The following is a 26,543-nucleotide window of genomic DNA, read 5'->3' on the forward strand; positions in this document are numbered from 1 at the left end:
AACAAGGTCTGAATAAGGAATTTACCATTTCCTTCATGATAGATTAATAAGCAATGGAGCAGGACATAATACCGTGAATAGCGCGGCAACCGAGTATCCTTCATAATTCAAATATTTGACACCGAAATTACGGGAGATACGGGAGTTCACGAGTCTATGGGCAGCAATTAGACGGCGTAATAACGCATAATGCGCTCGCTGAAGTAAACGCGCAGAAATTATTTTCGGAAGAAAGATATTATGGAATCTGTAATGCGATAGCGATCTAACTGACCTAGTTTATTATCCCTAGCCCGAATATGTGCATATTTAATTCCGCCTTGCCGTTTTAATACCGATAAAAAGGTAACTGCGATTTTTAAATGAACTCGCGAATGATATTTAGTGCACAAGTATATTTTTCAACAAAAACGTTTTTTTTTTCTTTCGTTGTGCGCCTTTTTCGCGAGTTTTATTAAAGCAATGGGCTTTTGGCTGCGATGGTGGTATTAAAGTGGAGAACTTTGCTGGCAGTGTAAGTCGGCTTTTACGGTCGGGTCTCTCGTGAACTCCAATTACGATAGTAATCCTTAATATACGTTCGTCTGCCGTATGGAGCTTCTCTCGTTCTATCGCGCGCCTACCAAGTTCTCTCGCTACCTACCGTTCTAATTCTAAATTGATGCGTATGCAATTCTTAATTCTAAGTCTTAACTCTAAAGCAAGGGGATAATTTTGGAATTATCTAACAATGCCTGTGGGCGAAATATTTGTGAAATATAATCAACTCACAGATATATTAAAAAATATCCAAATATCCTTTTCCTCTTAAAGTAACTTTACTGCGATATGCTCTTTATGTAAGAGAAAGATAATTATGGATATAAATCAGAGAAAGATATTAATACAGTTTAAGAGTTTCTTAACGATTAATATCATGTGTTTTTATTTCTTATGCCCTTTTCGGAAACATTGAAATGATAAGAGCTTCATTGCTAGATTCATATCGATTGATAGAACGTAACGTTGATATATATGTATATATATACACATATTTATCATGTTTCGTGCAATGCTTCATATCTTCACGCGCCGCAATCACGGAATAGAGGCACCAGCGAACTTTTAATGATCCCAACGTAAGAAAAGGAATTTCATTTGTGAACTCAAATCGAGCTTACCGGACCTGTTTAGAGATGTTTGAAGTTCCGGGCGTAGTAATATTTCGTGATGAAGCACTCGCGGAGCACAGTCTCGCGCTTTAAATTATCACTGACTTGCTGAGTCCCTCTGGCTTTCCATCCTGTAACAAAAAAGAAATGAAAAATATAACATTTCGAGTACGTCTGACACAAGAGGGAGAACGTGAAAGAACCACTAATTATTTTGATTCAGTCGACAATAAAGCGCTTCATACGTGCGTTATAACGCGTTGTTGGACGAGCTTATCGTCGGATTCGTTAGTTTCAATGGCGGTAAAATGGCGCGCCAAACGGGTATCAAAGTAACATCGCTGGCTCGCAAAGCTCGCTTGAAATTTCAGCAAAGCGGCAAAGTGAAATGCTTTAACGTCCGGTTCCCAATTAGTAACGTCGTATGACGAGAAATATGATATCGATTCAACGCTTTGGCCCCCGGCGAATCTTTCATTTTGCATAAATATTGACATACGGTCTAACGGATAATGTGTAACAAGATGCGATCGTAATCAAATCAGCGTGAATCTCGATAATTAAAATTACTTCATTTAGCACTGACACATTGCTGCACAATATTGCACGAGATCAAAATTCTCGATTAATTTTGATTGACGAGATTTTTTTGAATAATAATTTTAGTTAGATACACACATTCTATCTATATTAGTGTGGAGTCTCAATTGTAATATAATTATTTATTCTGTGATATATAATGTAGAATACGATATAATATGGAATACCTATATAAAATATGTAGGAATATATTCATAATATAAATTTTAAACAATATCTTTCTCATGGTGCCATAACGGTCTTCTTCATTAGTTCTGTAACATCATAGCATAGTGCATTATTGCGCTTGTCGAACAGCCGCTGGTTCATTGCGGAGTTTATACAAGATCGTTCATATAATGTCAACATCCAAGATTTATTACATACTTAATACACAAAATCGATTTTCCATAAATCAAAGAATATTAATAAAAGTCACGTCAATGAATATTACTTCTCGATAGTATGTGTCGCTCAATCTGGTAAAGTAGTTTCGGCTCCGTAGCTGAGAAGTATCGTTGAACATGTAAAATCACGCGAGGAAAATATTTTTCGTTTTAATAACTTCGTTTTAATGATGTGGATGCAGACGGAAAAGTACGGAGTCATAATCATCAGACTAAAACTTCATATTGCGGTGTATAATTGCGGTACGAACCGTTAATGAAACATGAGGCAGATAAAGACTCGTTTGATCATAATTACGAAATAATCTTGCGCTAAATATTTGAAAACCGCGTCGGTAGCAGCTGAAGTTTCGATAAATGTACAGTATGCATATTATGAGATAATTATAAATATTATAATCTTTTCATTTAATTACATGGTATAGAAGTATAGATAAACAGAAGTTTGCAAATTGCATTTCGAGGTTATTTGAGATATACATGGAATAATTCACTTTAGCGAGTCTGGTTTTTTAGTCCAATAACCAATTTTCACTTTCTGGAGGATTCACGTTAAGCACGTATTCTAACTTGACCCTTCTTCCGGAGCTTTTTAAAATTTCCATAAATCGATAAAATCGGATAGAGAGCATTAGCATTTTTTGTTTCTCCGAAGGGTGCAAACTTCCATCGAGAGTGATTTACAAACTCTTCCAGTTATTGACTTTCTGAAACTTGACTGAAATTTTGCAAAACAAACTTTTTAAAAGATCCTTAAAATTGTTAATCCATGATACTTACTACTTAAACACTTATTTTGAATCATGTAATCTTATAAAGAGAATATTAGTTATGACATTTCAAAAGCAATGTCACACGTTTTCCTTAATAAATAAAAGATATCTTTGAGATACCTTAGTAGAAAGTGCAGAGAATCTAAAAATTCGTGTTCAAATTCTTAAAAATAAAAACTTTATGAAAAATTTTATGAAACTATAATCCTTACTCGCATTAGATTATATAGACATAAATATCGTTAATAAGATAATTAGCTTCAGACGCAATTAATTTCACTCGAGGGAATTGTGTCAGCCGATTCGATGTCGATATCCCAGCTCCGCTTCAACCCTCCGTATTTTTTGACCGTCGGGCAAAACTTATCCGGAAATTACCGCCTTCCTATTTCGGGAAGAGGCAAGCCGAACCCGGATTGCCGGATTTCCGCGTTCGGCGAGACACGCCGTCGAAATCGCTTTTTATCATCCCATAATGCTCGCTTTCTAACCGGGAGGAAGATTTGATAGGGACATCAAGAGGGTGAAAAGAAATTGGAGGATGATTGTATCATTAGACTAAATCGCGATGGAAGAAATCCTAAGAAATCGATACTCGCAACAGTCTTAATATTAGAACAAGAGATATTCTTGGATTTTGTGATAATTATATAGCAATGCGATTCAGCTGTTCTGTTTATAAATTATTTACTTGTTGACGAAAATTCGTATTCAATTTAATTTTTTATAGTAATATAGGTGCAGTTTTGAGCAAATTACAAAATATAAAATTTAATAAACGTAACATGAAATTAAATTACGCTAGTAGAATTAATTTTGCGTGATAAATATTAAGCAAAAAAATTACATTTGAAAGGATTTTTCCTGATCTTTTATTGTGCTTGATAAATGGGTGAGTTCGATGTAACATTTGTCAGTGACACGTTTGCTGATGCCTCTTTCAATAGGCATATTCAGCAATCAATAGAGCAAACTGTTGATTCTGGCCCGAATGATGGCTACGACTACGGATTTTATTGGCGATGCGAGAGACGAACTGAATACACCGAAGGAATCAATCGATCTCGAGTGCTATCGATCTGTTTACAGGAAACAGGGAATGTTAAATAGAAGAGGGAACGCAGAAGTTTCAACGACGATGATTAAAGTATTTTATCTAATGCATTCCTAATTTTATTCTCTTAAATATGCACACGTATTCAAAACTAAAAAGAACGATAAGATCTCTGAGACACATAAAAGTCTCTTCTTTTTATTTTATAAGTAATATATTAAATAATCGGTTAATTAAAACAGTTTGATTTTCGATGTTAGAAAGCGTCTAAACATATGCGAGAGCACATTAATTAATGCACTTTAACGTGCAAATACGCACGTTTAAGTATCATGAAGTTACGCGTAACGTATAATTGTGCACGCAACTCCTGACCTTTCGACAAGATGTGTGAACTTACTCGAAACCTGTAAATTTGATTAGCACATGGAGAGAGGATAATATCATCACCAACACGATAATCGTTTTACGAGAAACTTCGTGTTTGACATAGCGATACGATGCTTTCACATCTAAGTACCAAGAAGTATCTCGATAGTATCCAAATACCAATTCATGAGTAAGCGGTTAATCGCATATATAATATTGCTATTTTAACCCCGTTTTCCTGTGCAAAAAATTACTGATTAATATTCCTTTAAAAATATTAAATTTATCTTACAATTAGTTTGTTATGTGTTTGGATATAAATACTTAAATATCTTAATATGTTATTTTTTGACAAATGTTTTGTACACGCACATATATTGGGCTACCCTCGAATAAATCGCGCGCGCGATTCGCCCTGCTTATTGTTAACAAGAAATGTCATATAATTCGTTTGTGTGCCCAGCTTAAAAGTTCCATCATTATACTTTTTCCGGTCATGACCGTCTTTCTATGGGCCCGCGGATAATCCTCTTGCAAGAAAGAAAAGCAGCCCCCGATATACCCTCACAAATCCGCTTTCTTCGGCCGTTCCTTCGAACACGAATTCCGGTCGCAATAGCAACATTTTAGTTCCCTCCTCTCTTCTTCTTTTCACTATAAATACGAATCGCAAGCTCCATTCCTCGTTAAGTCGTAATTGTACCGAGCATTCCACGAGAAAGAAAGATCCCAAGACAGTCATGCGCTACGTAAGGAAGAGGCAGAGTAACAATGAAGGGTCGAGAAATATCAGTATATAGATAATTTAATTCTATTGCTAAATATAAATGTTATTTTTATTTCATCATCATTTATTTCATATGCATTTTTTTATTCAATTGCTAATTAAATTCAATTAAATATTTTTTAAAACTCTATTTACTATTAAAAATCCAGATTTATTCAATTTTATTAATTAAAAAAATCATGTTATACTTTATGTGAACATGGATATGAAATTATTGGTGATACACTACTGATTGATACCCTTCTTTCCTTTCTTTTCCGTTCTACTCATTTTTCGTTCAAAGACGCCGAGAAATTGCGTGTTTTCGTGACGAAAAATCACAATTTTATTTTTACAGGGTTTTTCGTGAAATTAGATATCGGCCACCTAGTTTTCATTCCACAATTGGGGCAGATTCGACAAGCAATATTCTAAAGCCTCGACGTGCCTTGGTCGTGCGCATTCGGCTTCTTTGTTATCACCTTTCCTCTTAGTTCGCAACTCTCGATCTCTCGCGCTTCGCTCTCGATGTCGCTCCCTCGAGCCGCTTTCACGCCCTCAAGATTCTCACGACTTAAAACCCCTGTGAGAATCTGTAGTAGCGAGAGATATACATCGATGCAAGGGGACTAATATCGCGGCCGGAGGAAGAGAGAGAAAGAGAGAGAGAGAGAATGAAACAGGGAAAAGAGAGGGAGAGAAGAACGCGAGTGAGAGAGTCAGCAACTCTCATCCGAAATCGATAGAGCTTAAGACCCTGGACAACGAGGGTTATCAGGGTGCTCCGACATCACGGCTTCGGCCGAGGCTATTCTGCGGTTCTTTTTCGGCTGATGAAGCTCGGATGCTGAATGTTGAAGTGTGTGACCCGCGTTCGAGGGACAAGGGAAACATTTCGCCGTGTGTATGTTCGTAACATGATTCTGGCCATATACCGATAAGAAGTAATGTTAGTCACCCATGTTATAGTCGCTACGTAAAGTATTTAAATATGTTTATTACCACAGAATATCGCGTATAAGTTGTGAAGTTTAATATATCACGAAAATAGAATATATATACTACAGTCTCCCTTTTTAATAATTAAATAAAATCTTCAATTATTTAAACTGCTTGTATATATTTATCTAATTTCTTTAATTAAGTAATAAAAGACTCTTAGATTTATAATAGGTATTGTTTTCTGTATAGCGCTAAATTAATCATTGAACTATTTTATTTAAATTTTGTCGAATGTTCTGTAAATTACTATTACAGAATGACATATTATAAAATAGTTATGGCATGCCATTACTATTTTCTACGCCAACGTTAGCACAGGTCGTGAATGGTGCACTCACGACCACCCAAGTTATCACTTATCTCAAATGGTTTCCATGAATGCTAAGAGAGCTGAGATGCTATTCGGCTTCCGAGTCGTGTTTCGGTTCGTAAATCACAAACAGAATTGATAGAATAAGTCGGTAGACGCGCGCGGGACAACAGATTCGATGCACGCACATATCGGCTCCGTCTCAATATAGACGATTTTCATCTGTCGCATCTATTTCGGTATATCGAGGGTGATCTTTCGTGATGACGCAGCGGGGTAAGAGACGAGCGAAAGATGCGCGGTAGAATCTGATCGATCGCGGTCATGAGCAAAACGGTGGATGCAAAGCACGTGTCAAGGTAAAGTGGCCGCTGCGTCGCCGGGAAATCCTCGCTGAAAACGTATTCCAATAGCCCGTAACGTTTTCTACCGATGTGACTTTCCGCGATTGCCGTTTTCTCGCAAACGAAAGCTTCCTATCCACGTTTCTAAACTATTATAACGCGCGCGGAATGATTTTCCAATTCGATGCGGCTACGATCGATTTACATAAAGATGTTTATTATGCAGAATCTGCAACGTGATAGATCGCGATGATGGTGGATTAAGTACAATCCAACCGGTACAAACATATTTTTTAAATTTAATCGATAAATAAACTGGAAAAAAATAGAAATAACAATTTATTTTTATTTTAAATGGTTTCTCTATAAATGCAACTTTATTTGTTACATTTGTGTATAAAATCGTTTACTTATGACATAAACAAATTTATTTGTTCAAATTAAGTCAAATTAATTCAAAGCTGATTTTGAAATTTTATAGGTAAGAGAAATGGAATTACACGTTTTACATGTGTAACATTTGAAATTATTATATTCGCTAATTATCGGCGTGATAATCGTATTTATCGCTTTTAATTTCGAACGGCGTTGTCGCAGGAAGACAGGTTTAATAAATTATGCTTTGTTAAATCCAATCCAGCGCGCAACTAATAATCGATGGCCCATCGCTTCGAACTAAACTTGTGGTTCTGCTGATGGATCCGACGCGCCACGATGGGAGTTTTGAATTAATCGAAAACGCGATAATGTCGGCAGCTGTTACGCGCTTTGCATAGATCTGGAAGAGTCAATGTAGAGAGGACGCGACAAACGAGATCGCGGCAGTTATCTCGCAATCTCGTTAACGAGTCAAAGCGTGGATGTAATCGCTAGCGATAATCCCAGTAGCGCTGATCTAGTCTGTGAATCACGAGTTGCCTGCCGCTTAATCGGCTGAAATTATTAATTAGGACCGGTACGCAAGTACCTCCGGCGCGGCGCTCGCCCGCGAACTTTGAGGATAATCGCGAGCGAGGTATGTAAATAAATAAAGCGCATTTACCGAAGAAGGAAAGATAGATAGAGAGATAGATTATAAGTGGATAGATATAGAAAGAGAGGGAGAGAAAGCGGCAGTGCTGTATGGTGAGCGCGCAAAATATTTCATGGCGGGAATTCGCCGGTGAATTTAGCGATGCGCGAAAACCAAGGACGTCGATAGCTTTTGCGTCATTATGTGTTATGCCCACCCCGCGTTGATATTTAAATAGTCGTAAATGCATGGTAAATATTGTCAAAATAATTTCTGCGTAACCATTAAACTGATGAGGTCGTTGCGCGGTACTAATGTGTGTAAGTTAATTAAATTATGGCCTGCGGTAAAGCGGAATACTGGCAAATTAAATTTTGAATGCTCTCGTGTTCCTCCGGTTACACTTAGCGAGAAGTTTGATCACGTTAATGCATAGTGATTTTCGCTCGATGTACTGTTTTATTTCTCCCGTGACGACCGTTTCGTATATTTGTACTTTCGTGTTTCGAGTTAATGGATTAATTAATATAATAATTTATTGTTACTATAGTGATATAGACGCTTTCGCGGTTTACAAATGGGAATACTCGTGCTGATTTCATTTCTAAAGAGAAAATTTCATCCCATTCTACCGCACACGTGTTCGCGTTGCATCGGCATTATGTGACTCAATATCACAAATTAAAAAAATATATATAAATGTATAAGGATATATTGAAAAAATTTATTTCATAAAAAGCTAAACATTATATTCTAAAATATGTATATTGCGAATGAACAATAGATAATTTAAAATCTACTTCCGCTTTTAGAATTTCATAATTTCATCATTCTACAGATAATCACTATTTATTTTTAAAATATAAGAAAGAATTTTTCAAAAAGGTAAAAAATGAATCTATTCGTACTGCTGCATATTTTATCCCGTTTAAAATCTGCAAGTAATGTCGCATTATAAATCTACTGCAAGAATATCCAAAAAAGTGTCGCGTGAACGTATATACGTCTCTTTCTCCTGAAGAATTTTCCACTCCAGATGCAGCGCATTACAATACAGATATACAGCGTACCGACGACGAAAAACAATAGTGTCCGCGTAGTTCCTACCGAATCGTTCATGCGTAAATTTGCATTAATTGCAATTAGGAAGCCGACGTTGCTGCGGATTTTCGTTAATTTAAATGATTGTCAACGAGCGGTATATACGAATCCTCATGTATTCTATTCGTTATTCACGCCTGTTCGCATATCTCGCACCTCTATATCCGTTGTGTCGAGTATCGACAGCTAGGTATCACGGGCGCGATAAGTGGAAGGCGGAAAAGCTGTCGTTTGCTTGTCAGATTCCTTTTCTTGGCGCCGATGCAATGCCGGCGACAAACATCGACACGAGCTGTTGCCCTAAAGATCCATTTAACCCGCGCGATACGAGACAATTTCGATCCTTCGATACTATCGATATATTACGCAACGAACAAGCGACATATGGATCAAACAGTTTCTATCATTTGGAGAAATCTTCGAAAGTGCAACAAGTACAGTTTACAGATCGTAATAAAGTACTTATTATTTTAAATTCTTGAGAAATACGGATTTTTAGAAACTATTATTTATCTATAGAAACTAGATATCCTAAGAATTTGCATTAACCGATGTATCATGTAAAAGCGAATTTTCACGTTTAGGACAATTATAAAAATCAATTTTATATCTGTAAAAATGATAATTGGTTTCGGAAACTCTTTTGCGTAATATATTGTATTTCTGGGTGCATGCTTTGTAACTTTACTTTGCTTAATTAAATAGGTTTCTTCCACATCCACTTGTGTGAATAGCTCTTGGCGTGATTGAAAAATTACTCATTCACGTGTATTTCCTCGCTTCTGACGTCATAATCCAAAAGATTGTTCCGCCCACATATATAGATCTTCATCGTCACAATTGATCGGCTGCAACCGTGCGTGAAATTCAAGGAGCGCGTTTAGCCGGGCTAATTGCCGAACGAAATCGCTTGTTCAGAATGTTCCAGTGATAGTTGATTGCGCAATTATTTCGATAATGCTTTTCGGTCAATCGGAGGATTTCAGCGAGCCGCACAAATTCCGAACAAAGCTAGTTCCGTATATAGAGAAAATAAAGCTTGACATGCTTGGCATTTAATTGGAACTCCTTTGCAGCTTGCTTGTTTATCTCGACACGTAATTTATTTGAATTTGGGAGCAAACTCTTCTTTGTTTTTATGTCAGTATATTAATATCCGTCCGACATTTTCTCTCTGATTAAAAAAACAGATTTTTACTGAAATATTTTTTCAGAAAAATGTTTAATGATTGAAATTGAAATAAACATTCTTAGACGTTTCGACTTTTAAATAAATTCGCGTTCTCTCGAGTTCAAATCAATTCTATACTTAAAACTACTCGACTATAACTTATTTCATAACAAATGTAAATATTTAAAAGTTGAAAAGTGTGGACGATAACTCTCGTCTTGTCCATACGTTCCGAACCACATAGCAAGTAAAACTTAAAAACCGAACCGTCATTTACGTGGAACCCGTATCTGATTACGATACCGTTGCAACATCGTACTTCGGCGACGAGAAGACAAAGAATTTCATCATTATCCTCCGTGTTGGATCGTACCGTGTTTTCCTTCATCATGACACGAACGGCCGTGAGTATAACAATAGCGATCGCGACTGAAGAGAGAAAAACAAATATTGCGCCGTTGCTTACGAGAATGGCGCAAAATGCATCTTCGCTCGCTGCCGTCTGTAATCAGAAACTCGGGTATAAACTTATGTCCCGAGATGACGACGTCCATTCACTACTGCGAACGAGAGTAACGCAAATATTTGTCGCCTCCATAGCCTTTCCCTCGCCTCGAAATGCCACGATCTCTAATTGGATCTTGGTATCATAAATATTAATCAAATTGCCGCACCGAGACGAATACATTTTTTGCGCGTCACGTGTTTACCCTATTTATCTCCGTTTTACATGAATATATTATACACACGCGTCCGCGTACGTCCACCCGCCGTCGCCTTTCTCTCGGGTATCCCTCGGGAAGCCGCACTGCTTTTCAGACATAAAGAATTTATTTTCCTCCGTTGGTTATCCGCCTGCGGGATCCATCCCGCTAAAAGAGGGCTTTCGCCATCTCGAGTCCTTTAATTTCTCCTCAATTATTTAACATCAGGGATAATTTTTTATTTATATCAAAGCCCGTTGGGGCAGATTCAAGGGGCCCTATTGGCCATTCTTAAATATTTAAGCTAGACATATAGAGTGGATAAACATATTCTAACCGAAAGAGATTATTATTATTCAAGTAAATGTAGTTTTTCACGTGTGTGCCGCAGGGGAAAATGTTAGGCTTTTTGCCAAAGAATTGAATATAAAATTGTGTAATATATGCATAAAACAGTATCTGTTATTATATTTATATTATTATTAGTACATATTCGCACTTTTATATTTTCCATCGTGGCCCATATTGTTCTTCTAATCTATTATTTATCGTTGCTCTTTGGGAAAGAAATTATTATATTATATATGGTCGTGTGGTACTGTTATGTATACGCACAAAGACACGTATACAGCATGTGCTTTAATCTTACGAATACGTGTTCCATTAGCGGGTATCATCGTCTCACGAGAGTGTGCACTTTCGGCAAAACGTGCTACCATTTCAACACAGCATTTACGGACGCATTATCCGAACACATGTTTCTCCCCTTTTTCTTCTTTTCACGCTTACATGCACACAAACAATTTTTGAAGATAATCAAGGGACAGATGGTCCTGTCGTTAATGTAAGTGGCTCGCACCTTCTCCACACGAAAAGATATAGCGTTGTTTTTATCTTCCATTAAATATTTTTGTTTTATCCATCTCTCGTTTTATCCATCTATAATTCAGTATTTCCTTTCCTCGTTCTTTTTCAGTCTTTCAGTCTGCATTTAATAATATATTTTAATTATAATTTAAAATATAAAACATCTCATTTGCACATATATACTATGTTCAAACATAAAATTACCGCTAGCAATCAAAAGAGATTTTGCTTTATCATTGTAATGTTTATTTCATGTGATGAAATTTTACATAGTTGTGTTATTAACATATTATTAATACCCAGCGATATCCAACAAGTGTTCGTTATTCCAGATTAAAATGCAGAATATAACACTTGCTATAGATGTTTTCGTTAATGTCGATAAAAATGTTGATCGATCAGCTTTGCGCTAACTACCATTTGACGTTTTTTTTCGCTTTTATGAGATTCATAGATATTGCGCTGCTCATATGGACAGAGCAAACGCATGAACAAAAAACTTTCTTGTCTGTCCGATTCGATTAAAGAACAAAAGAGTATCTCTTTGTTCTATAGACAGTCGAGAGGTTCACCGAATGTCGTTTTACTTTAGTTATACGCGCTCTGATATGCGGTTTATTTGAGAGAAAGAGAGAGCCAGCTGAAATAATTAACCGATTACGCAATCAGTTTTGTAATATCTAATGGCCTTTATATCGCAATATTAAAGATTCGTAAAAGCTCTGCGGCTGGCATTATAGACGGAAATTATGAAAAAGAAATATAGTATATGTAATATGACAATATATATTGTAGTTCATTTAAATGTAATTCGGACTTGACAAATTATCCTTTAGTCTGGAAGAGGAAGAGATTTATCGGCGAACAAAATCTCTTTCGCTTCCTCTTTATTTAATTACGAGACCGTAATCTCTTCTTTCAACGAATTAAAGGTCCGTCGACGTATCAGTAAAACCGTTCGTTCTCTAAAATTGATTAGGCAAAATACGTGATTAGTTGCGAGTGCCGATCGTTCACGCGAGTACAGCAAAACAGCTAATTACAGTAGGTAGGTACTAATTGGCACTCTGCGATGTTACTTGACGCTATTCGTTTCTTCCCGGCGCTCATTGTCGTGTGGTGCATCGTATTAGGTACTCGTAAACGAGGAAAGGACGTGTTATGTACACGAACGATTAACCAAGTGACAAATTAACTGATAACGCGGTGACAGGCTGTCACGAGAACGCTTGATGTATCTCGAGCGTCTAAATAACGAGCGGTCAGAATAATTTATGCCCGAATGTAATTGGATCCCATTGTGCCATTCGGACGCTGTGTGAGTAATTCTTAATGAATACTCAATGGCCGGTGTGGGAGGATGAGCAAAATATATGAGGCAAAAAAGGCTGAAAAGGACTTCCCGAACGTATAGAGTATCGCAATTCATACTAATCTTAATTGACTTTATTCTTTTAACCAGGTAATCAGGCATTAGCCGCTTTAATAATTACTTTGATAATTAATTTGCAGACGAGTGAAGTAAAAAAAATTCTCATGGATAATTTTGGATAATTATAGTGGAATGATGTCTTACAGGAATACGGAGAGATAGTATCTCCGTTCTTTTATATTTTTAATGAATTCGCTTGAGATTAATTTAAAACATTGTTGAAATAATGATGCCATCGATTACCACAGTCCTCAATTTCCATATATATCTACCTCAAATTTCGAGCACAATGCCCGTGAATGTGCAAATGACGCTAGCCTCTCTTCGGAATTCTCTTCGTTCTCTCGTTACCTCCGATCGCGATTTCTGCGAAAACGTGCAAATGGCCCTTGATTCATTTCGACTGGTATCACTTACTGGAGCCGAACCCTCGTACCCGAAGCTACGTACCTATACGGATTTGAGGGGCGGTTGAATTGAATCGTTCGAACCCTCGGCCTCGGTCGTACTATATCCCCGTGACAGAAATGTGCCTTTTTCGCGGTAATTCCATTGTAACGATCGTGCCACCCGTTTCGGGTTAATTGCCAGCACTGATCACGGTCGACGTCCCTGATCGCCGTCGACCCGAGCGCGATTAAATGCAAATCACCTTAAAGACGATTTTATGGGCATCACGTTAACGGATACCGACGTATAAAAGCCGTGGTGTCGAATACGATATTAGCATGATCGATATATTCGATGAACTCTGTGCTTCTACCCTTCTCTATCTCTTCTCCCTCTCTCTCGCGTCTCTTTGGGGCGCAGAATATGGAAATTGATATAATCTCTCCCATGGTACTCTACAGCAGGTGGATGTAAGTTAAGATACCATTAATGCAAATTGAATAAAGCGTGATTAACTGGAGCGTTACAAATTTATCTCGCGTAACACGCATAATATTATACGTTACGGAACATATATTGTATTCTTCCTGCGCTTTTAACACTCATCTTTAAACATCTTTATTACTAGATGTTGAGTTAAAACTGCTTACGTAAAATTCAATGTATATATAATATCTACGCGTAACACATAATGATTTAAAAAAGACAATAATGATCAAAAGATTATAACGGCGCAGAATGCGGACACATAAAAATAATCGTCATTTAAGGCTGCTTTATTCCATATTTATACATTTCTATCAAAAGAAGCAAAAGAATCGTTTCCGCTATGTTACGCATCTTTAGCTCCGTGTGAAATGAAAGGAGAAATGCCGCGTAAAATCATCGGAAAGTGAAGTGTTCTTCTGCATTTTGCTTCCATTCAATATCACCGTGCATAGTTCTTATAAAGGAACGAATATTTTCCTACTTGCTCCATTCCGCGCGTTGTACATTGCGCTTAATATCCATCAAATTTGCTCGAGAGATATATTTATCATCCTCGCGGTACATTACAGTATTAAGCATTTGAATATTTCCGAGTCGACCGAGTAAATCAACCAATTTAAAAGTGACGTAGAAAAATTTATTTTATTTTATAAGCATGATAATTAAAACGAATGCATTCAACAATTTTAAATACAAACAGAAAAGGATGATTTATATGGCTTATAAATTTGCCAAGATAAATTTTTCAGAATATATCGTGCAATAACTTTATATTTTAAATATTGTTAGTCACAAAACTTTTCGCTTTGTATTAAAGAGTACATTTAAATTTAAATTTATTCTGTCACATTTTTCTCCATGTCGCAATTTTCTTTGACGACAGCTTTTCAGGATATTTATTATTTACGTTGCATTTCTTTCACCTCTTTCACGAATTTTTATTTCTTACGTTTCTCACAGATTTGCATTTTGTTGTTCTGAAAAAGAGAAAAGAGAGATTATAATTGAAGATGTTTCTGCATAATGGAAATCAGGAATTTCGATGAAAGTCGTTAAAACTTTCTATAGATTTTTGTTACGCTGCAGTCATCCTACTTTGTCTTTTTTAATATAAATTTTTCCTAAATACCTTCACCGTAACGAAATTTCATATAGTACTATTTATCGCATCAATGCATTCTTTTATTCATCCAGTGAAATTTACACTGTTTATATGCATGTATACGCGCATCAGTCGTACCTATATACATATATTGCGTAACGCGATCGTTGTTTCACATAAAATTGCTAGCCGTGCGATTCTTTCCCTTTCCCCGATACATATTTCACGCGAGAACCGAATGCGCATGCATTCCGACAGTCGCGTTGCATATCCGCGATTCTCTACATTTATACACCGCGATCGCATGCATGCATGTATAAGACGCGCATGAGAAAAGGCGAATAGACTTATAAGAAATTCCGCTCTACGTTGCGCCCGTGCGCGCGCGCGGGCGCGATATGTTTGTCGATCGCGAGTTAGCGGAAAATGGTATTGGATGATACGTGCGTATATGCGTGCGTGTGTGCGTGTACGATGCTCGATGCGAGAAACGGTTACAAAAGGATCGTGGAATCGACCTCCCACATGTATGGGAACTCGTGGAATTTCGATGAACGCGTCCAGATGCGGCATCGCGCCGCGCCGCTGGCGTGGGCGTGGACGAAACATCGTTCCTGCAAACGCACACGTAGCTCGCAACGTGGGAGGGAATGCGGAAAGATTGCTTTTACGGATTATGAGCATACATTCGACAAAGGATGAGAAATTATGAAAGTAATTTCGTAGAAATTTTATTTTTATAACATCGTACCTTCCGCTTTAAGTGTCCTTTTGTGCGAAACTTTGTCGCGAAAGATTTCTTCAAAAGCATGTCTTCAAAAGCGATGGAAAAATATTTGACGTGCTCTTAACGGGTAGGCATACTTTGCAGATACTTTGCATATAGGCTCGGCCGATGTGGCTGGCAAGTGGCACGCTCTTATCACTGGCTGACTAGCGCGCCAGCACTACTTTTCTGATGACCCGCGGAGCGCTCGTACTACTGTCTGTCCGACTACTTAGTAGTGCATCCGCAATCCCTTCGGGCTGACTGGTGGTACGCTTGCGTTACTATGAGGTCGAGTTACTGTCAGTGTCTGTTACGCGATGGCTTTGAGTTAGCCGAAGCGTTTGAGACGATGATAGTTTAAGTCGACTCATACCGTTGTTACGCTAAAACCATTCTATACCATTGTTCCATGATAGCTTTGAATCCTTATTTCGGTATTGTTATATAAGCTAATTGTAAATTATAAGCTTGTACAATACTCTGTAGAGACTGTAAAGTACAAAATACGAATTCACGGCAATATTTGCATATTTCTGACTATGTAATATTTACATTTGTTTTTGGAACTCATATCAAATTGGAAACAAATGAAACAATTGTGTAAATGACAAAAATTCTATTTTTCCCATAGTTGTTATAAAATATAAAAATATATAGAATACAAATTAATACAAATAAATTTTCACAAAATCAATAATTATTCATTCATCATCTTCAGATGTTTACATCCACGCAGATATTTTAACATCTACAGGTTGATTTCCGTTTTGCAAACATGTAAACGCGTTGAAGTGGATAGAGGGCCGATTTAATCAACAAAAAGATAGACAGGATTGGAGCACTATACATACATAGGAACTTTCGAGAGAGATGGGAACTATCCGAAACACTACGAAATTTATTAACATATAATGGAAAGAGCGTGTAGTCGATATCGGATATTGAGGGATCGCTCGACCCCGTGTGCCCAGTAATTGAAATATTTGCCGATATTTGAGTAAGGGATGGGCATGCATGGCGGCGAGTTTAGAAGTTCTGCGGTCATTGGCCGACCATTATTTTCCGGTTATTATTTCCCCACTCCACCACCGTGGTTTAGACGTCGTGTCACACCCACCGTCCCCCTACTGTACATTCCCCGGCATGTATCTCAAATTGGATGAACCAGCTTATTACGTGCTATCGTTTCCTCAGCGGTACCTAAATTGGAGATGAATTCTCTCTCAGCGTTACATTTTTAATTAAATATTGCGGATATTATGATTTATAGATGCGACCGAATTTAATTAATGGCGATGCAGTTCCGCACAAAATGCCTCTTTTGTAGCATCTAAAATATCGAGCCGTAATTTAAATAATACTTTAAAATGTGAAATAATATTCGTTTATTATACAAGATATTGCGTTATTTTGTAACAAATTATATTTCCTTCGTTCGTAATAATATCTTGTTAGCGAAAAATATATCCCACTTGAATATACTCCACTTTAATAATATTTAAAGTATTACTTGGATAATTATATTGGATTCCTAAACTACTACAATTAATATGACTAACGTTGAATTTTTTTAGACTTTTTAATATTCAATTTTAAATATTTTTATAATAAACAATTTTATTAAAAATCGAAATTCTGTTTAAGTCTACATAGAGTAGAAGAAAGAAAATAACAAGAAAGTAAATACAATTCAAGAGTTTCTTAATCGCTCGGTGATTCTCCTCAGCTGGAGAATAAAGTTCTCCCGAGCGTACCAGTGGAACGGCGACCAGTGAAACAGTTCTCGCATCGACAGAGCTGTCAAACTCGGCAAGACCAAGTGAGGGTTTACCGGGTCTCCTATTTCCTCGCTTCCCTTCTTCTAGCTTACAACTCTGATATCGACTATTATACGGACTGGGACTGTATAAACCTTCACACGCACTCATCAGTGCGAGAGACTGATGACGCCATTCGTTGGATAATTTCGCATAGCTCATTAGCTTGCAAAAGGGCATAGATCTCCGTTACAAATATCGTTATAATCCCGTCGCAATTAAGGACTCTACGAATAGCTTCTCATTTCACAATCGCAAGCTCGTTTATGATGAATATTTCATGCGATTATCGCAATATGCGAAGAATTTTGTATATATTGATTGTTATATATCCTTTCTTTCCTTTTATTCGCGAAATATGCAATATGTTCGTTCGTGTCTTATTCCGTAGCATAGAGCTTAGAAAGCATTGCAATGAAATTCCGTGAAAGTTGTTAAAATCGTTTCCCTCTCGAAAACTGCTTTATCGTATTCTACAATTTTGACCTACTTTTTGCGCTGGGTTTACTGCCTCTTCAGATATATATTATACTTAGTAGGATTTCAGTGCCGTACATGACAATAACGTTTACAAATTTAAGTAAATACCTATATTACAGAAATATAATGAGGTACATACAAATAAGGTACGTACAAATGATGTACAAGTCGAACGGAAGAAATTTCAATTAAGTTGCGAGTTCAATTATTGATATAAATTGCGTAGTTCGAATGCGCGGAATGGAATCTCTTTACGGGGAACGAGTTTATTAATGGAGCGCGAGACTATTACGGGAAATTATCGCGAGGAAAACGACGGGTGAGCGCAAATGCGTCGGTGGACGCAAAGCTCCCGGGAGATCGCGTCGTCGCGTCGTTGATTTGTGTCTGATTTGCTTGCAAGCTGAGCGGCGCGGCGGCACGGTTCAGAAGATCGATATTCAAGGCGTATGTCCCGGGATGTCCGGGCTGATATCTGTCAACGCGGGTTTCTATGATCGAATGTCAACGGTGATATGAAAAGGTATATAGATGCACAGGGAATGTAATGCGCCATTTTCTATTTATAGCCTACGTGGAGAATTGTGCACGCGCGAATGACAATTTGTTAAAGCGAGAGAATATTTCTCATGTATTAATTTATTCAAAAAACCATTACGTTAGATATTCGTTAAAATCTACGCACAAACCAAAAAGTTTCTAAGAGTTCTTGGTTCTTATATTTTAAATTCTATCTTTTTCAGATATTTTTCAGACTATATTAATCGCGAGAAATTAGAAAGAACAATTAAATAATTTTATTTAAGAAAATGTAAAAAAAAAACGAATAAATATAGTAGAGTATTTACGCTTGAGTCTTATATTGGAAGCATCTGAGTAAAAATATAAATTATTACAAGATGTTCTACTCTCGCTTTGAAATGCTTATATATAAGTATCTTTTGACAAGAACATTTGTGTTTTGGTTTTATTCGTGCTACTTATTGATACCTTTGATATTTTTACATCAAAGGTACACGAGAATATACTTGGTTTCCGTGGAAGACTGTGCTACACAAAGTGTTTGCTGAAACACGTGGACTGTGACGATTGTCGTTTCATTTATCTGAAAATAGAAAAGGACGTATTTCTGCGTTAAACGGAATTTATTGATATATATATATATATATATAAACCTGTCGCCATCGATACCCGCGCACGTGCGATCGCATAAAGAAGAAATTGGTCATTCAAGGCACGCGCGATTGATGGCTTCCATTCGAAGATCCGTATAATCGCCTGCTTACGCATATATCCGCGCTTAGAATGGTCCGCGTGATCTTGACGCAAACTTCCTAATGATCATTTGCAAATACATCAAGTTCGGGAACTTTAATCGTTTAAGGGTTTGCGTCAAACTTCCGAACGTAAGAAGCATAAACGCGCTGTCCTTTTATTGATTTTGGCTTTCCGGAATATGTTTTTAGAATTTCTATGCATGAGCTGCTCTTATTCCGTTCTCCCCTGCCGGCGAATGGTTTAGCTTAGCGGTACATTTTGCATATAATGTTTTGCGGCGTGACGCGCAACTTGCCCTTGCGCTACCGTTGCATTTCATGTTTCACTGGATGTTCCAAATAATTTCTTTTCCTCCAATATTATATGTATAGGTATATGAACGACACAGGACAAATACAAATATAAGGAGTAAAAATCAGAAGGCTTCTTGCCATTAAAGTAAAACCTATAAGAAAAATTCAGATCTGTAATATGACTGACAATGTGATAAATCAATATGTCAATTTATTGAAGAGCTTGTTAAAAGAGGCCCACGAAAATTGTCTTGATAATTTCGTAATTTTGTTATAATCTTATAAATATTTTCTCCATCAATTTCAATAAAATAATAATTATTAAGAATATAAGAAACAGAGTGTATATCGTGTAATTTTATAATGTTGCGTAGAAACTTTTGTCAGTGATAAGTTTAATAAGTTTCTTATTGATTTAAAAGTGTGCACGCGATAAGTATAGGTTTTTCAAATGACAGTACTTTATTTTCAATAATAAATTTAATAATTTATCAATAATTTGTCAATAATTAACTTGATCTACTATATATCATTTAACAAGCATTGAGAACTGGATATTCTTTTATTTATATATATTTCTGGCCATTATATATTTCATTAAAGGACAATGTAAGAATTCTAAATTATCTCCAGTTAGGTTATATAATGTATAGCAGCATTCAATTACATGTAAAAGTTCAATTCAATTGAATCATCTAAATTACTCCATTTGCTTATATTGTTAATAGCTAGACATTATCTATTTCCGCACGAAGGTAAATTATACAGTTGATTTCATAAACCCGGTGTCGACCGCGACTGTGTCCGCGCTCGTTAATTTAAACGAAGTGTGGACAGTGTAGAAACTAGCATAGAGAGGAGTTAGGTTGGAGGCACACTGAACACAGGCAAAACACGATTAAAGGGTGACCTCACGTAGGTCCGTCTGGCTATTCGTCAGGATGCACGTGTCGGAAGTCAATTAGATACGAGCGGAAGTTGGTTCGCGGCGGGGACGACAAGGGTGAAAGACAGCAGGAAAGCCTCATTTTGCGAAACGTGAACGAGCCTCGAGGAAATACCGGCCGCTAAGTACACCGTCGTTCGCCATAACGCCGCAAATACGACGAGTATTTACACAATGCCCGGGAACGTGGAGCAGTGATTATGGTCGCGCAGAAAAGTATTTGCGTGCACTCCTGGGGGATATAAGAACGCGTATAACATGGGATGCGGATGTAAAAAAAAAGTTACATCTCCAATCGTTTTACGACCGCCGGCGACGACGACGACGACGAGTGAACGCAGCCAGCGTGCTGTCATTAAAACTTATTTATTCTGGTACAAGGAAATGAATATTCATATAGAAAAAGAGTTACCACGCATATTAGTATGTCCCCGTAACTCTATCTCTTTCTCCCTTTTCCTCTCCCTTCTCCTCCTCCTCCTCCTCTCTCTCTCTCTCTTTCTCATATTAATATTCGTGTAAATCGCTTTTCCATGCCTCCGGCATACTCCGTAAAATTTAAAGAAAAAAGAAAGTTACAATTGCGTTGAAAATATTTACGCCCGAAGTGAGTTACACGTGTACAGTTATAAGTTTATTCATTAACATATATATTAAACACATTGCATTAAAAGTTATTTTAGTAAAAATTTGTTAGAAAGATAAACTGAGTGAAATATTCGTTAAAGATAAATTGTAGATAATTAATTAACGATTGTATAGGAATAAAGTAATATTACATTATTAATGTAGGCATTATAATTGGAGTAAGTATTATTTCGAAATTATTTCGCTGTTATTTTGAAAATTTTATTTGAGATATAACAAATTTAAATGAATATATGAATAAAATTGAATACAAAATTAATAATTAGAACGCGATCCTGGGATACATTTTTTAAACGTTTTTTTAGACTAATAATATAATTATCTATTTCGTCACCACAAATACGTTTAATGCACGATACGGAAGTAATTTATCGATGAGGGCGAGAATCTAATTATCCTCCTCGTAAATACCTTACGAACCGCAAAATAGGAGCTTCGTTAGCCTCCTACAACACATCCGACCCGTCTATGCACACGTACATTTGCAAACATGACACCGATATGTTTGCATGTGACAAATAGTCACACCACGCAGACGAGATCAATGATAATGCGGAAGTGCCTGAGAGACGACAATTATAACTAAAGGCGGGAAATCACTATGAAATAATGACGCAAACAAGATTCTTCTACATCATAAAAAGAGAGAATTGCTCCGCTGGTTCTCAAAAATAGATAATTTGATCAGCGCGCTTACGTTATCTGTATAAACAAATTTATTTAATAAACTTAGCGAGTAGTAGAGTCATAAAAGGTCTATATTCGTCATCGAGATCGACAATAAAAAATGACATTTCCTTGTTGCTTTTGATATATATATTACACGATTTTTACTAAAGTCAAATTCAATATTATAACAATATCGCGTTACTCGACGCATGACGTTGGAAGTTAATACGTAATATTCTGTTAAAGTAATTGCAGCGCGAATGTTATGAAACGTTACCGCTAACGTATTGGTGCGTAATATATCGCAACAACGGCGGTCTAATAAAGCTGGTGTATGTGGCCGGTTTTATTGCGGGACGTGTCGTTGCCTGCTCGAGGTAGACCTATTAGAGAATGCCTTTCTATCGGTGCACGCAATTTAGTTGCTTTTCCACACCTGGCAGTGAAAGAGAGCGAGAGAGAGAGAGAGAGAGAGAGAGAGAGAGAGAGAGAGAGAGAGAGAGAGAGAGAGAGAGAGAGGAGGGGGGGAAGAGAGAAAGAGATGAAAAGAGCGAGAGAGGCAAAGAGAAAGCCACGCGCGGTCGTTGCGGCTTGGTTGCGTTTACCGAATGCCATTTAGTACGAAGGGAAACTCAATAAACCCTTAATGGCAGTTCTGTAATAGTATCACAAATACTTAAATACGACGCTGGTAGTCTTGCTATCATGATGCCACCGGTAAATCGTTTTCTCTGCTGGCCGTGACCATAAACGATACTGCTAATTAGACGGTAATCAAATCAACGGTGGTGGACGCCGAGCAGCGAATCTGCCCCGTTATAAGCGTGCTAAACCTCGTCAACCCGTAAAATCCTCTTGTCCTTCCAAGAGTGAAAACTGGCTCACTCTTTCGCTTGAATGTTAAATCGAGTAGCCTTAATCAGAGTTATCCTTCAACGAGCTAATGAAAATCGGATTAACTGGTGTATGAATACAAGATCTATATCAGCAATTTGACTAAATGTTTCGCCATGTTGAAGTAAACATTTCAACCCCGATGCGCATGAATTATTCCATATCGGGGTAAAATTTATAATGGTTCTATTAATAGTGATTGTTCATTAATATATATTTGATTGCGGCTTCGATAACAAAATGTTCACTTGTTGCTGGCTTATTCCAATAGCGCTTAATCAATCCACGAATTGTCATTATGCCGGCAAAACGAGATTGCTAATTACCGCCCGATTAAATGCAAATAAATAGAATCGATAAGCGCCGTAGAAAAACGAAAGAAATGTAAAAAATAGCATAATTGGTGATATAATCGTTATTAAAATAAATTGTTAAGAATCTTTAATAAGCCACACTTTGTGAAAATTGCAAGTTTCGGCTGCTTTTGTGGTAACGACTATAGTTGTTCGTTTCACGAATTTACGAAGTCTCCATTAATGAGCTCAATAAGTCAGTTTCCGTGGCACTTTCGTGATACTGTCGCGAACAGTTCAAAGAACCTTGTGGCGTAGGATCTGGCGACAGCAGCTGATCGTTTCCTCTACGGACTCGTGCCCGTAAATGTCCTTAGTTCACTCGGTGATTAAATTAACGGCGACGCGGAGTATGGAATCCGTTCAATTATGATAATGCACTTAGCGGGGACAGATTAGCACGTCGGTGAGACGGGAAAGTTCCAGCGCGGTTAATTCCGCGGTCACGGCACAGTTTCATGCCATCAAACGGTGCGAAAAGCGCCATTTATCGGACCTGCCGTTACACGGAAGTCCGTGCTCGGAAATACAGAGAGCGATTCCTCGTACCGTACGATTTGTGAGAATCCCACAGGGATGACTGATCCGCAGTCATTTGCGTTTAGCGAATCCATCCGAGCTCAATATACTACTACGGACATTCGCGACTTTTAAAATTTTGTACAAATTTAACATATTGTATATAATAATCATATATATATGGTGTTATGGTTATATGTATTTAGAATGTTTTTTTTTTTACGAAACATAGAAATATATGCAAACATATTGCATTCACCGTAAACGCATAACTGTAATTATATTAAAATTGATTTTATGGTTTCTTGGTAGATGCATGGGATCAAAATCAAATATTTTAGTTTATTATTCAAACATAAGCGCGCGTAAAAACGGAGTAAATATTAAATTATCAAACTAAAGAATTAAAAATTTATTTCTTAGTATAAGATACTTACTTCAATATATATGTGTATTTAATAAAGGCTTTAGCAAGCACGTATCATTTTCCTTAACTAAGTAAACGTAATTAAAAATTATTTCAAAAAATTTTCCGTAAAAGAATTAGGAATGTGTGTTGATTATAGCATTTTAATTACATTTAAATTTGCATACATATAAATAGCTATATTGTAAAGTATTTGTATGAACACATCGCGATAATAACGGGCATGTTTAGAAAATAATGAAACCGGAGTAGCGCGAACGTTTGCGCAAGCAAACGTCAATTGACAAATGGAAATAGGACGTTGTGATTGCGCGTACAGCGTATACGGAGATCTGGTTATAGACACGTCGCCGCGAACACGTGCGTAAATTGGCATAAACTCTGCAATTAACGTTTAATCGGCCCTAATCGCGATGCAATTTAATTTCACGCGTAGGTCTAGGCGGATGCCGTGCACTGTTTTGTTGTACCGCTGCTCCTCGATTACCGTTTTAATCGATCATTCATCGGACATAAAACGAGTTCCCGTTTTATTACATTCTAAATTTGCCTAGCGCGGATTTCACAGCGCGAGAACGCTTTTTAAAACATCCCCAGGAGGTCGTTAGGCGATTGTTCTCCAATTAAGCAACTGCGATTTAATTGATGTATTTTAATAACGACTTTCATTTGATATTTTATTAATCCGTCGTTCACGGCTGCAAATATTCCTCGAATATTTGCAGAGAGCTATTCTCATCGCAGAGAAAGGATTGCGAATGTTGTTTTAATGGATATTATGTAACACTCGTCATTTGTGAAGTAGGATTTTATCTGACAAAGCTCGTTTTTCCGTGCTTTAAACATTTTTCAAGGATGTTACGTGAAATTTCCTGAATATTTCCGAGAATTTTCTAAATCTACACAAGCATGGATATGTCGTAACTTTTATATTTTGCCTAAAGAAACATAGCTTTAGCACTAATGTACTTGTTAACTTGTTTAAATAAATTTGTTTAAAAGGATAATACCGTCGAAAATATAATACAATCATTCGGAATTATGTGGATTTTTTTTTATTTTCATGCAGTTGCCTTTGGCTATTTTTTGTAAAAAATTGAATTCGTGCGCATGTGGTATTTAAGCAATATGTTACGTATACGCACGTACATGTACCATTGTGTTCCTAAATGAAAAAAAATATCTACATGAAACAATGTTTATTTTAGTGTGTAATAAATAATGTGATAAATTATTTGAATCAATTTTTACATTAAATATTTTTTTAATGCATTGTTATTACGAATAAACGTGAAGATAATTTTTATCTGTCCATAACATCGAAATTTGGAAAATTTACATCTATTACAACCGGTTTGAATTCTCGCGTTATGCATGAGAAAATCACGATTGTTAGGACGGGCCCAGCTGTGATATTGATCTGAGTGTTACAAAGTTACAGACGTAGTTTCGACGCGTGTGACGGATACACAAGTGTATGATGCTATACCTCAAAACATTACGTAAAGTTACTTCGGCGATATTCCCCAAATTTCATCCCAATGAATGGGTTTCGAGCGGCGACATATGGCGCGCTCGATGCGAGCATGATTTCTCCGCGGTACTATAACATTCACAATATTCACTGATATGAAAACAGCACCCGTTGTGACCATGATGAACAATCAAAGTCCATGCAATGTCATCGGAAATGCAAAAAGAAATATTTCTCTATTTCGAAAACTCGTTTTGTAGAACTAGATTTATCAAGAAATAATTTAGTATATATATATATAACTTCCAACCGTACTTTTACCTCGACTTTTACACGATTCGCTGATGTGCAAATTCGTGCATTCATGGAAATAGCTTGGTTGGAATCTTTTTATTTTAGGGTAGATTTATTTTTTCAGGAATGTTAGGCACGAGACGATTCTAGCAAGGAATGAAATGGATTGACATTCTTTTCGAAGGGGAAACAGATAAAAATAACAGAAGCCAATGTATGCAGTGCAATTGCACTGTTAAAGCATTCAGTTATATGTTCTTTTTTTACCCTGGTAATATATATTTTCTCAACTAATTTACATAAAAAGATACTTAAAACTCACAAAAAAAATTAATACTTTACGACATATATTTTTTGTTAAAAGGTGAAAAATAAAAAATTAAATCGTTTAATATTTTCCTTAACCATTCTTCATTTTCCAAGCGAAAAATAACGACAATTCGTCCTAGTTATTGGAAATACTCGGCATATCACTTACGATTAAAACTATAAAAGATAAAGCAAGTTTCTTTTTTTTTTTCAAGTCTCTCAAGCTTTACATTGAGTCACAATCAATCTTGATTTGAGGCTATGAAACTTGAAGAACAGACACTCTCGCTTAAGTCTATATCAATGACAACTAATCATTGTCGTCCCCACTTCATCTTTTATCGCTTTCG

General features: G+C 36.7%; 2 protein-coding genes across 3 annotated transcripts in view; one reads left to right on the forward strand and one right to left on the reverse strand.

The window, feature by feature from the left end:
• Positions 1 to 26,543, reverse strand: part of LOC139781716 (uncharacterized) — a 115,678-nt gene that overhangs the window by 73,932 nt on the left and 15,203 nt on the right. The window contains exon 2 of one of the 2 annotated variants that reach the window (XM_071720610.1): positions 1,166 to 1,282. The gene's annotated coding sequence lies outside the window, so the exon portion shown is untranslated. Of the gene's footprint in view, positions 1 to 1,160; positions 1,283 to 26,543 lie in introns of both variants that reach the window. The other variant, XM_071720605.1, reaches the window with a different exon arrangement.
• Rsh (Rap GTPase activating protein radish) overlaps positions 1 to 26,543 on the forward strand; it is a 126,174-nt gene that overhangs the window by 36,717 nt on the left and 62,914 nt on the right.

Source organism: Temnothorax nylanderi, unplaced genomic scaffold, assembly GCF_030848795.1.
Source record: "Temnothorax nylanderi isolate EJ_2023f unplaced genomic scaffold, tnyl_v1.0 TNYL_tig0007_pilon, whole genome shotgun sequence".
NCBI classification, from domain to species: Eukaryota; Metazoa; Arthropoda; class Insecta; order Hymenoptera; family Formicidae; genus Temnothorax; species Temnothorax nylanderi.